This window comes from Delphinus delphis, chromosome 17 (genome assembly GCF_949987515.2).
Source record: "Delphinus delphis chromosome 17, mDelDel1.2, whole genome shotgun sequence".
NCBI classification, from domain to species: domain Eukaryota; kingdom Metazoa; phylum Chordata; class Mammalia; order Artiodactyla; family Delphinidae; genus Delphinus; species Delphinus delphis.
The window spans coordinates 12,698,399-12,710,913 of NC_082699.1; the positions used below are offsets into that span (position 1 = coordinate 12,698,399).

Sequence of the window (12,515 nt, forward strand, 5' to 3'; positions counted from 1 at the left end):
TGGGAATTGCTTTTGCACCTTTGTCAAAAATGGGCATATTCGTGTGGGTCTCTTTTTGGGATTCTCTATTCTATTCCATTGTTCTATGTGTCTATCCTTATGTTAGTATCACTTGATAATTGTAGCTCTGTGGAAGTTTGGAAATCGAGAAGTATGAGTTCTTCAAATTTGTTTTTTTTTTCCAAGATTGTTTTGGTTATACTAGGTCCTTTGTATTTCAATGTGAATTTTAGGATCAGCTGCTGAGTTTCTGCCAAAAGGCAGTTGAGATTTTGATGGAGATTATATAGAATCTGTAGATCGGTTTAATATTAACCATCTTAAGTTTTTTTCAATTTTTTGTAATGGTAACATACACATAACATAAAATTTATCATTTTTAAGTATTTTTAGTGTATAGTTCAGTGATGTTAAGTACATTCATATTGTTGTGTAACCATCACCACCATCAATTTCCAGAACTCTTTTCATCTTGCAAAACTGAAACTCTGTACCTATTCACTATTCCCTCTCCCCTATGCCCCTGGCACCCATATTCTGCTCTTTGTTTCTATGATTTCGACTACTTTAGGTACCTCATAAAAGTGAAATCATACAATATTTATCTTTTGTGTCTGGCTTTTTAATTTTATTTATTTATTTTTTTTGTGGTACGCAGGCCTCTCACTGTTGTGGCCTCTCCCGTTGCGGAGCACAGGCTCCGGACGCGCAGGCTCAGCGGCCATGGCTCACGGGCCTAGCCGCTCCGTGGCATGTGGGATCTTCCCAGACCGGGGCACGAACCCGTGTCCCTTGCATCGGCAGGCGGACTCTCAACCACTGCGCGACCAGGGAAGCCCTGGCTTTTTTAACTTACCATAATGTTCTTGAGGTTCATCCATGTTGTGACCTAAGTCAAAATTTCCTTCCTTCCTTTTTTTTTTTCCCCACACATCTTGCAGGATCTTACTTCCCAGAATTTCCTTTATAAGGCTGAATAATATTTGATTGTATGTATATACTGTATTTTGATTATCCATTCATCCACCAATGAATACTTGGGCTACTTCCACATTTTAGGTATTGTGAATGGGCAACTGTGAATGTGGGTATACAACTTATCTCTTTGAGACTCTGCTTTCAGTTCTTTTAAGTGTATACTCAGAAGTGGAATTGCTGGATCATGTGGTAATTCTATTTTTAATTTTTTGAAGAACCACTGTACTGTTTTCCACAGCAGCTGTACCATTTTATATTCCCACCAACTGTGCACAAGGGTTCCAGCTTCTCCACATTCTCACCAACACTTATTAGTTTCTGTTTTTTTGCTAGTAGCCATCCTAAGGCAGGTTAGGTGGATCTCATTGTGGTCTTGTTTGCATTTCTCTGTGATTACTGATGTTGAGTGTCTTTTCATCTGCTTTTTGGCCATTTGTCTGTCTTTGGAGAATGTCTTTTCAAATCCTTCTCTCATTTTTGAATTGGTTACTTTATTTTTTTGTTGTTATGTTTTAAGAGTTCTCTATATACTCTGGATATTAATCCCTTATCAGATATATGATTTGCAAATATTTTCCGCCATTCTGTGTATTATCTTTTTATGTCATTGACACTATCTAGCAGTACTATAGATGCACACACATTTTTAATTTTCATGAAGTCCAGTTTGTCTATTTTTTCTTTTGTTGCCTTGCCTGTGTTTAGTGTCATATCTAAGAAATCATTGCCAAATCCAATGTTGTGAAGCTTTTGCCCTGTGTTTTCTTCTAAGAGTTTTATAGTTATGAGGTTTTACATTGAGGATTGTGATTTTGAGTTACCTTTTGTGTACAGTGTTAAATAAGGGTGCAACTTCATCCTTTGCATGTGGATATCATTTTCCCAGCACCATTTGTTGAAAAGACTGTTCTTTCCCCATTGTATGGTCTTGGCACCCTTGTCAAAAATCATTTGACTTTATATGTGTGAATTTATTTCTGGGTTTTCTGTTCTGTGCAGTTGGTCTATGTGTCTGTCTATATGCCAGTGCCATGCTGTTTTGATTACTGTAGCTCCGTAGTAAGTTTTGAAATCAAGAAGTGGGAGTCCTCTAGCTTGTTCTTTTTCAAAATTGTTTTAGCTATTTGAGGTCTCTTGAGATTCCATATAAATTTGGGGAAGGGTTTTTCTATTTCTGCAAAAAAGATGACTGGGATTTTTTTTTTTTTTGCGGTATGCAGGCCTCTCACTGTTGTGGCCTCTCCCACTGTGGAGCACAGGCTCTGGACACGCAGGCTCAGCGGCCATGGCTCACGGGCCCAGCTGCTCTGCGGCATGTGGGATCCTCCTGGACCAGGGCATGAATCCGCATCCCCTGCATTGGCAGGCGGACTCTCAACCACTGCGCCACCAGGGAAGCCCGGTCACTGGGATTTTAATAGGGCTTGCATTGAATCTCTAGATCACTTTGGGTAGTTTTGACATTTTAACAGTATTAAGTTTTCCAATCCATGAACAGGGGATGTGTTTCCATTTGTTTATGTCTTTAATTTCTTTCAGCAATGTTTTGTAATTTTCACTGTACCAGTCATTCACCACTTTGGTTAAGTTAAATCCTGTGTAGTCTGGGTTTTTTTGACGCTATTGTAAATAGAACTGTTTTTGTAATTTCCTTTTCAGATTGTTTATTGTTTGTGTATAGACATTCAACTGATTTTTTTGTGTTGACTTTGTATTCTGGTACTTTGCTGAATTCATTTTACTAACAGTTTTGTGTGTGTGTGTGTGTGTGTAATTGTTAGGGTTTTCTGCATATAATATCATATCATCTGCAAACAGAGATAATTTTACCTCTTCCAATTCGGCTGCTTTTTTTTAAATATAAATTTATTTATTTATTTTTGGCTGTATTGGGTCTTCGTTGCTGCACGCAGGTTTTCTCTAGTTGCGTTGAGGGGGGTCTACTCTTCATTGAGGTGTGCGGGCTTCTCATTGCGGTTGCTTCTCTTGTTGTGGAGCACAGGCTCTAGGCACGCGGGCTTCAGTAGTTGTGGCTCTTGGGCTCTAGAGCGCAGCCTTAGTAGTTGTGGTGCACGGGCTTAGCTGCTCAACGGCATGTGGGATCTTCCCGGACCAGGGCTTGAACCAGTGTCCCCTGCATTGGCAGGCGGATTCTTAATCACTGCGCCACTAGGGAAGCCCAATTTGGCTGATTTAAATTTTTTTTTCTTGCCTAATAGTTCCAGTACTATGTTGAACAGAAAGGGTGAAAGCAGGCACCTTTGCCTTGTTCCTGATCTTAGAGGAAAAGCTTTTAGTCTTTCACCCTTGAGTCTGATGTTTACTTTGGATTTTTCATATGTGGTATTTATTATGTTGAGGTGGTTCCCTTCTAATTCTAGTTTGTTGAGTGTGTTTATCATGAAAGGTTGTTGTTAAATTCTGTTAAATGCTTTTTCTTAATCAATTGAGATGGTCGTGTGTTTTTTCTCCCCGTCATTCTGTTAATATTGTCTATTATACTGATCAGTTTTTATATGTTGAACCATCCTTATATCCCAGGAGTAAATCCGATTTGGCCATGGTATTTAATCCTTTTAATATGCTGATACATTTGGCTTGCTAGTATTTTGTTGGGAATTTTTACGTCTGTGGTCATAAGGGATACTGGTCTATAGTTTTCTTTTCTTGTAATGTTTTTGTCTTGTTTTGAAATCAGGGATATGCTGGCATCCTAGAATGAGTTAGGATGTGTTTCCTCCTCTTCACGTTTTTGGAAAAATTGGAGAAGGACTAGTGTTCTTCTTTAAATGTTAGGTAGAATTCATCATTGAAGGCATTAGGTCCAGGGCTTTACTCTCTCAGGAGATTTTTGATTAGGGATTCAATCTCCTTATTAGTTACAGGTTTATTCAGATTTTCTATTTCTTTGTGATTTAGTCTTACATCTTAACTATATTAAATCTCCAATCCATGACATGGATGTCTTAATTTATTTGGGGTTTTTAAATTTCTTTCAACAGTATTTTGTGGGTTTTAGACTGTTTAACTCTTGTTTAATTTATTCTAAAGCATTTAATACTTTTTGATGACGTTGTGAATGGTCTTTCCTTAATTTCATTTTTATATTATTCATTGGTTTATAGAAATACAATAGAAATTTGTATATTGATCTTGTATCCTGCAGTTTTGCTGAACTCTTTTTATAATTACTGTTTTTAGTGCATTTCTTTGCATTTTTCTGTATATATGATTTTTTAAAAATAAATCTATTTATTTATTTATTTATTTTTGGCTGTGTTGGGTTTTCATTGCTGCGTGTGGGCTTTCTCTAGTTATGGTGAGCAGGGGCTACTCTTTGTTGCAGTGCATGGCTTTCTCATTGCGGTGGCTTCTCTTCTTGTGGAACACGGGCTCCAGGCTCACAAGCTTCAGTAGTTGTGGGTCGCGGGCTCTAGAGCACAGGCTCAGTGGTTGTGGCACCCGGGCTTAGTTGCTCCGCGGCATGTGGGATCTTCCCAGACCAGGGCTCGAACCTGTGTGCCCTGCACTGGCAGGCGGATTCTTAACCACTGCGCCACCAGGGAAGTCCTCTGTATATATGATTATGACATCAGTTAATAGAGGTTACTTCTTCCTTTTCAATCTAATGCTTTTTATTTCTTTTTCTTGCTTAATTGCCCTGCCTAGGGCTGCCAGTACAATGTTGAATAGATATTATGAGAGTGGGCATTTTTATCTTATTCTGATCTTAGGTGGAAGGCATTCAGTCTTTAACCATTAAGTATGATGTTAGTTGCAGGTTTTTCATAATTGCTTTTATTAGCTTGAGGAAGTTCCTTTGTATTCTTTGTTGATTATTTTTATCAAGAAGGGGTATTTAGCATATTCTTTCAACATTTTACTAACTTGGAAGTTGAATTTTGCGAAATGCTTTTTCTGCATCTATTGAGATGATCCTGTGGTTTTTGTTCTTTATTCTGTTAATGTGGTGTAGTATATTTATTGGTTTCAGATATATTAAATCAACCTTGCATTCCTGTGATAAATCTCACATGGTCATGGAGTATAATCCTTTACATATCTTGCTAGATTTTTCAGTTTACTAATTTTTTGTTGAGGATTTTTATCTCTATATTCATGAGTGTTACTGGTCTTTGGTTTTTGTTTTCTTTTGATGTCTGTTTGATTTTGGTATCAGGATGATACTAGCCAAATAGAATTAGTTGGATGCGTTCTTCCATTTTGTATTACTTTGGAGAGTGTGTGAAGGATTGTTGCTAATTCTTCTTTCAGTGTGGTAGAATTCACCAGGAAGCCAGTTGATACTCATCTTTTCTTTATGGGTAATTTTTTGATTACTAATTTAATCTCTTTCCTTGTCATTGGTTAATATTTAAAATATTGTTCTTGCATCAGTTCTGGTAGTTCGTGTCTTTCTAGAATTTGCCCATTTCATCAAGATAATCTAATGTGTTGGCATACAGTTCTTCATAGTATTCCCTTACAATCTTTTTCATTTTAATAAAGTCAGTAGTGATGTTTCTTTTATTTTTTTAATTTCAGTAATTTTAGTCTTCTTATTTTCATTCTGGCTAAACATTTATCAATCTTATTGATCTTGTCAAAGGATCCGCTATTGGTTTAGTTGATTTTCTCTGTTGTGCTTCTGGTCTCCATTTATTTCTCCTCTAATCTTTTTTTTTTTTTTTTTTTTTTTTTTTGCGGTATGTGGGCCTCTCACTGTTGTGGCCTCTCCCGTTGCGGAGCACAGGCTCCAGACGTGCAGGCTCAGCGGCCATGACTCACAGGCCTAGCCGCTCCGCGGCATGTGGGATCTTCCCGGACTGGGGCACGAACCTGTGTCCCCTGCATTGGCAGGCGGACTCTCAACCACTGTGCCACCAGAGAAGCCCTCTCCTCTAATCTTTTTATTTCCTTCTTTCTGTTTACTTTGGGTTCAGTTTCTCTTATATTTTCTAGTTTTTGAAGGTGGAAGTTTAGGTTATTTAAATATAGTGTCTTCTTTTTAAATATATACACACTACAACTATAAATTTTCTTTTTATTACTGTTTTAGCTTCATTCCTTAAATTTTATAGATTGTGTTTTCATTTTTATTCGTCTCAAAGTATTTTTCAGTTTCTCATTTGATTTGTTCATTGATCCATTGGTTAGTTTGGAGTATGTTGTTTAATTTCCACACAATTGTGAATTTCCCAAATTTCCTTTTGTTACTCATTTTTAATATTATTCCATTGCAGTTAGAGAACATATTTTGTATTATTTCAATCCTTTTAAATTTATTGAGGCTTATTTCATGACCTAACCTGTGGTCTGTGCTAGAGAATATTTCATATGCGCTTGAGAAGAATGTGTGTTATACTGTTTTGGGGCAGGTAGTTTTATCAATGTGACTTAGATCTAGCTGGTTTATAGTGTTTTTTATTTTCTGTTTCCTTGTTGAGCTTTTGTGCAGTTTTTCTATTATTAGAAGTAGTGTATTGAAGTCTTCAGTTACTATTTTTGATTTATTTATTTCTGTCTTCAGTTCTGTTTTTGTTTCCTGTGTTTTGAGTCTGTAGTTATGTACATATATGGTTATAATTGTTGTATCTTACTGATCAGTTGACCCCTTTATTGGTATAAAAGATCCTTTCTTTGTCTCTAGTAACAATTTTTGACTTAAAATATATTTTGTCTGTTAACAGTACTGCTACTCTTGTTCTTTTTAGTTGCTGTTTGCATGATATATAATTTTCTGTGTTTTAACCTCAGTGTGGTCTTTGAATCTAAAGTGTGTAGACAGCATACATTTGCGTCCTACCTCCCACCCCCTTCAATTCTGCTAGCTTTTGCTTGTATTTACATTTAATGTAATTCCTGTTAAGGTAGGATCTCTGTCAGCCATTTTGCTATATATATGTATCTTTTAAAAGTATATTTTATGTCTTTTTGTTTCTCTGGTTCTCCATTAATTCCTTTTCTTTGATGTTAAATATAGCATTCCATTTTAATTCTCTTGCTTCTTTTAGTGTAATTTTTGTATTATTTTCTTTGTGGTTTCCTTGCAGATTGAAATTAATATTTTAATTTAAAAGAACTGAGTTCAGATTAACACCAATTTAATTTCAGTAGTATACAAAAATTTTTCTTTAATATAATGCCATTCCTTTCCTTTTTTTTTTTAATTGGCTCATTCTACTCCATTCCAAGCCTTATCTTTTTTTTTTCACATCTTTATTGGAGTATAATTGCTTTACAATGGTGTGTTAGTTTCTGCTTTATAACGAAGTGAATCAGCTATACATATACATATATCCCCATATCCCCTCCCTCTTGCATCTCCCTCCCACCCTCCCTACCTTTCCTTCTTCTTGATGCCATTGTTGTCAGACAAAGTGTATCTTTATACACTTAAGCTCCTCAACACAATTTTATAACCCTTCCTTCCTTTATGTAGTTGTCTTTTAAATCAGATAGAGAAGAATACAGTTACAAATAAAAACATATTTGTAATATCTTTTTAAAAAATTTATTTTAAAAAATTTATTTATTACTTATTTTTGGCTGCATTAGGTCTTTGTTGCTGTGTGCGGGCTTTCTCTAGTTGTGGCGAGCGAGGGCTACTCTTCATTGTGGCGCGTGAGCGTCTCATTGCAGTGGCTTCTCTTGTTGCGGAACATGGGCTCTAAGCATGCGGGCTTCAGTAGTTGTGGCACACGGGCTCAGTAGTTGTGGCTCGTGGGCTCTAGAGCACGGGCTCAGTAGTTGTGGCACTCGGGTTTAGTTGCTCTGTGGCATGTGGGATCTTCCTGGACCAGGGCTCGAACCCATGTCCCCTGCATTGGCAGGCAGATTCTTAACCACTGCACCACCAGGGAAGTCCCATATTTGTATTATCTTTCATCTTTACCTATGTGGTTACTGTTACTGGTGTTCTTTATTTCTTTGTGTTTACTCCAGTTACTGTTGAGTGTTCTTTATTTCAACCTGAAGTGCTCCATTCAGTATTTCGTATAAGACAGGTCTGTTAGTGAGGACTTCTCTGATTTTTATTTAATAATGTTCTAATTTCACTTTTATTTTTGAGGCATAGTTTTCCTGGATATAAAATTCTTGGTTGACTTTTTTTTTTTCTATTAGCACTTTGAATATGTCATCTCATTGCCTGCTGGCCTTCATGGTTTCTGATCAGCTGTTAATCTTATTGAAGATTCCTTGTATGTGATGAGTTATTTTCTTGCTGCTTTTGAGATTCTTTCTTTGTCTTTGGGTACGTTGACTATGATGTGTATAGATGTGGCTCTCTGAGTCTTTTTGCTTTCAGTTTGATGAGCTACATTTGCATAATTTCTAAGAAGTACGAGCCCTGGATCACCAGGGAAAAAGGAGAAAAGGAAGCTTGAGAGGAGCCTTCAGTTGTTAGGAATCATTGCTCCTACTTTGCCCAACACTTAGAACCTCTTACCTTTGACACAATTCCCATCCCATGCCTCCATAAACAGGGCAAGGTTTTAGGGATTTTATTAGTCGTATACCATCAATACCATCAATAAAATCTATGATTCAGTGAACAAAAGTGTGTATAAGTTTACGTAGTTTTTCCATTTCTTTATTTTTAGTTTTGAATGGTGGTTATCTTTGCTCTTTGTTTTATGTGCTTTCTTTGTGTACTCTTTCAGAAATATATTTCTTGAAATGTGGAAGCAATATCACTCTTTAAGCAAAAATGATTGGAAAATTGATGAGAGACAGAATTATAGGAGGATGATACAAATTTGTTTAACGGAGGAGGGTAAAAAATACAGAGATTATTAATGAAGCTACCAGTGTCTGAGTAATAAAAAGGGAAATTCCCAAAGCAGTTGGTAAGATAGAAAGTGAAGATTAGGGACTTTCAATACTTTTCCATGGAAAATGTGACGTTCATATTCAGAAATGACAAAATATACAAGGATATAAACCATAAGTGGGAATAGGCTTGCAAAAAAAGAATGACAGAGACCTCAGATTAGGAATTGTTAGGCAAAATATAAAATGGTCATATTGATCATGTTTATATCAGGGCATAAGAAACTATGAAGAATGACCAACAGATTTGAAATAGAACTAACTAGATATTTTAGTAAAAATTTTAAATAATTGAGAGTAGTAAGTCAATGGATGGGCCTTAATAGCTGATTTGACATACCCAAAATGAGAATTAATAAGTTGGAGCAATGGTTTTCAAATGTGGTTCTCAGAGTAGCAGCATTATGGGAACATGTTGGAAATGCAAACTCTCAGGCCCCATCCTACCTATGAATCAGAAACTCTATTCTGGGGCCCAACAACTTGTGTTCAATAAGCTTTCCTGGTGATTCTGATGTACACTAAAGTTTGAGAACCTCTGAACTAGTAGATCTAAAGAAATTCAGCCAGAACGGGGAGAAAAAGACATGGAAAATATGAAAAAGGGAGTAAAAATTATGGCACTGTAAAGGTTTAAGTGTAACTAATTGGAATTCTAGAAAAAGAGAGAGAATGAGATAGAAGAAGTATTTGAAGAGATGATATCTTAAAATTATCTACAATTGATAAAAGGTCCTAATCTATAGATTCTAGAAGCCTAATACCTCTCAAACAGGAGAAATAAAAGAATTCCATACCAAGACAATCATAGTAAAACTTTAGAACATAAATGAAATAGAGGAACTTAAAAACAGCCAGAAAGAAAAGACATTACTTTCAAATGAACTCTAGGAAGGAATTCAGAAGATAACTATAGATACCGTCAATTTGTTGAGATGATTTTGTACTCAGCAAAGTTATTTTTCATGAATGAGATTGAAATAAAAATATTTTAAGAGAAACGGCTGAATTTGCCACTAGCAGACCCTTAGTAAGTACAATTCTAAATGCAGAAGGAAGGTCACATAGGGGAGGTCTGAGTTACATGAAAGAGTAGAAAGAAAAAAATGTGGTAAATATGTAGATGGAATTAAATAAATATTATGTATGGTAAAATTATAATGGGTTTAAAAGTAAGTAAAATTAAGAGTAATTAATAGGAATAGCATGTAATTTGGATGGGGTTAGATGGAGTTAATGTGTTTAAAAATCTTTATCATTTGTGAGCATTGTAAAGATTTCAATTAGCTTTAGTCTTTGGTAAGTTATGTATGGGTGTTATATTTCTAGGATAACCACTAAAAATATATGGACAAAAGATGCAACTTACTAGTGTGCTAGAGGAAAAAAAAAATCCAAAAGGAGGCAAAAAAAAGAGAGAACAAAAAGAAACATTGAAAGGTTTAAGGAGCCTATTTAATCTGATTGTAAGTCCAAATTAAATGGCAAAATTAAATTTGATGTTAGTAAATGGTAAAGTATATAGGTCAGAGAGAAAGCTTGTCATACTAGTTGCAGAAGCAAAATCCAGGTACATGTTACTTATAAGATATACTTGAGCAAGTGGTAGAGAAAAGTTGAAAGTAAAAGGGTACAGATATACTAGGAGAATATGAATTATACTAAAATTTGTTTAGCTATAGTAACATTAGATGAAATGGATTTTTCAGTCATAAGGGTTTGTTTGGGACAAAGAGGATCCATTTATAAAGAATAGAGGTTCATTTTAGCAGGATAATATAACAAAAATTTTTATGTACCTGAAAACATCATCTCAAAATTCATAAAGCAAAAATTTAAAGAACTGCAGGTAAAAGTTGACAAATATAGTATCCTAATGTGAGACTTTATTACTTCTTTATATAAGTGTTAGATAAAGCAGAAAATAATAAAGTTAGAGAATAATTTACTTAACATAATTAACAAGCTTATTTTAGTGGAAATGTATAGAAGTTCACCTCCAACTTGAGAATATCTATTTTTACTAATCTCACAAGAATATTTATAAAACTTACCACATCCTAGTCCTTAAAGGAAGTCTCAGTAAATTTTGGTAGACTCATATCCTACGGACCATTTAAAGTAGAAATCAATTTTTAAAATAACAAACCCTCGATATATTGGAAATTAGAAAACAGGGAACAAATTAGGAAATATGTAAAAATGATGAAAATTAAAATAATTATCAGGCATCTAAAAAGTGAGAAAAAGAATAGCAAAGTAAACCCAAAGAAGCAAGGAAAGAAATAATAAAGAAGAGAAATAAATGAAATAGAAATATATAATACTGAGGATCAACAGAATCTAAAGTTCTTTGAAAACACTATTAAAATAGATAATTCTCTACTGATGTTGGTCAAGGAAAAAAAGAAAAAACCAAAAGTGAAAGGTATAAATAAGAAATATTAGGAATGAAAAAAATTGTCAGTTTAGTTGTAGTTAACCTTAAAAAGACAATAAAAATATATTATGAACAAGTTTATGACAGTGACTTTAGAAATTTAAGTGAAGAAAAATTCCTATTAAAATTTAACTTAATAAAACTGATAAGAAGTAATAAAAAAGCATTGATAATATCAAAACTGTTTTAAAATTTGGGGATCACAAGTTTCAAATCATCCCACAAAATAAACTCTGCATCTAGATGGACTGGTTAATTACACCAGACATTCAAGGAAAAAAATTAATCTTACACAAACTAATACAGAGTATCAAATTCACACTGCTACTGAGACTATGATACTCTTGATACTCAAACCTGACAAGGCCAATATGAGAATAGGAAGTTATAGGCTAGTTTCACTCACAGAAGAATCCTAAAATTGAACCTCATAAAGTAGAAAAGGATATTTCATCCCAAATTGCAATTATTCTGGAAAGTAGAATGAATAAACTTAGTATTTCGTATCAATTAAGAGTGTAGGCTCTGCAGGCAGAGTGCCTTGGTTTGAATCCAGGTTTTACTAATCAGCTTAAGGCAAGTTTCTTAAGTTTTATTTCTTGTTTGTTAATTGGGATAATAGTGGTATCAACTCATAGGGTTATTCTGAGGATTGAATGAATTAAAATATGTAAAGCATCTAGAACAATGTCTGATATATACTAAATGCTAATTGGTGTTAGATATTGACATTATGGTAAAATCAATTACTGTAATACATCATATTAAGAGAACAAAGAAAAAAGCTATATGGTTATCTCAATAGATACAAAGAAAGCATTAATAAAATTCAATATGTCAGTATATTAGAGGGAGAGCTGCTTACACTGAGAAAGTATAAACATGAAAAACCTACATCATATATTTTACTTAATGGTGAAATGTTTAAAATACTCTTTTTGAGATTGATAATAATGACTAGTGTAATTATTGTCATTACTTTTAGGGCTCAATAATTGTAGCAAGGTCAAAAATAAGAAAGAAAGGAAGGAAGATAGGTACAAGGATTAGAAAAGAAGAGAGAAAACTGATATTATTTGCAAAAGAATGTACAGATAAAATATAGAATTAATAGTGTTAGCAGAATTGATGAACACAAAATTAGTATATAAAAAGCGGTTGCAGGAAATGGTAATTTCTTAAAATGTTAAATGTCTACTTACCATACAACACTGCAGTTCCACTCCTAGGCATATACTAGAATGTCCTCTAACACCATATACAA

General features: G+C 34.5%; 1 protein-coding gene across 3 annotated transcripts in view; it reads left to right on the forward strand.

Moving 5' to 3' along the window:
* Window positions 1-12,515, forward strand: part of CSPP1 (centrosome and spindle pole associated protein 1) — a 109,614-nt gene that overhangs the window by 48,784 nt on the left and 48,315 nt on the right. The gene's annotated exons all lie outside the window — the stretch shown is intronic.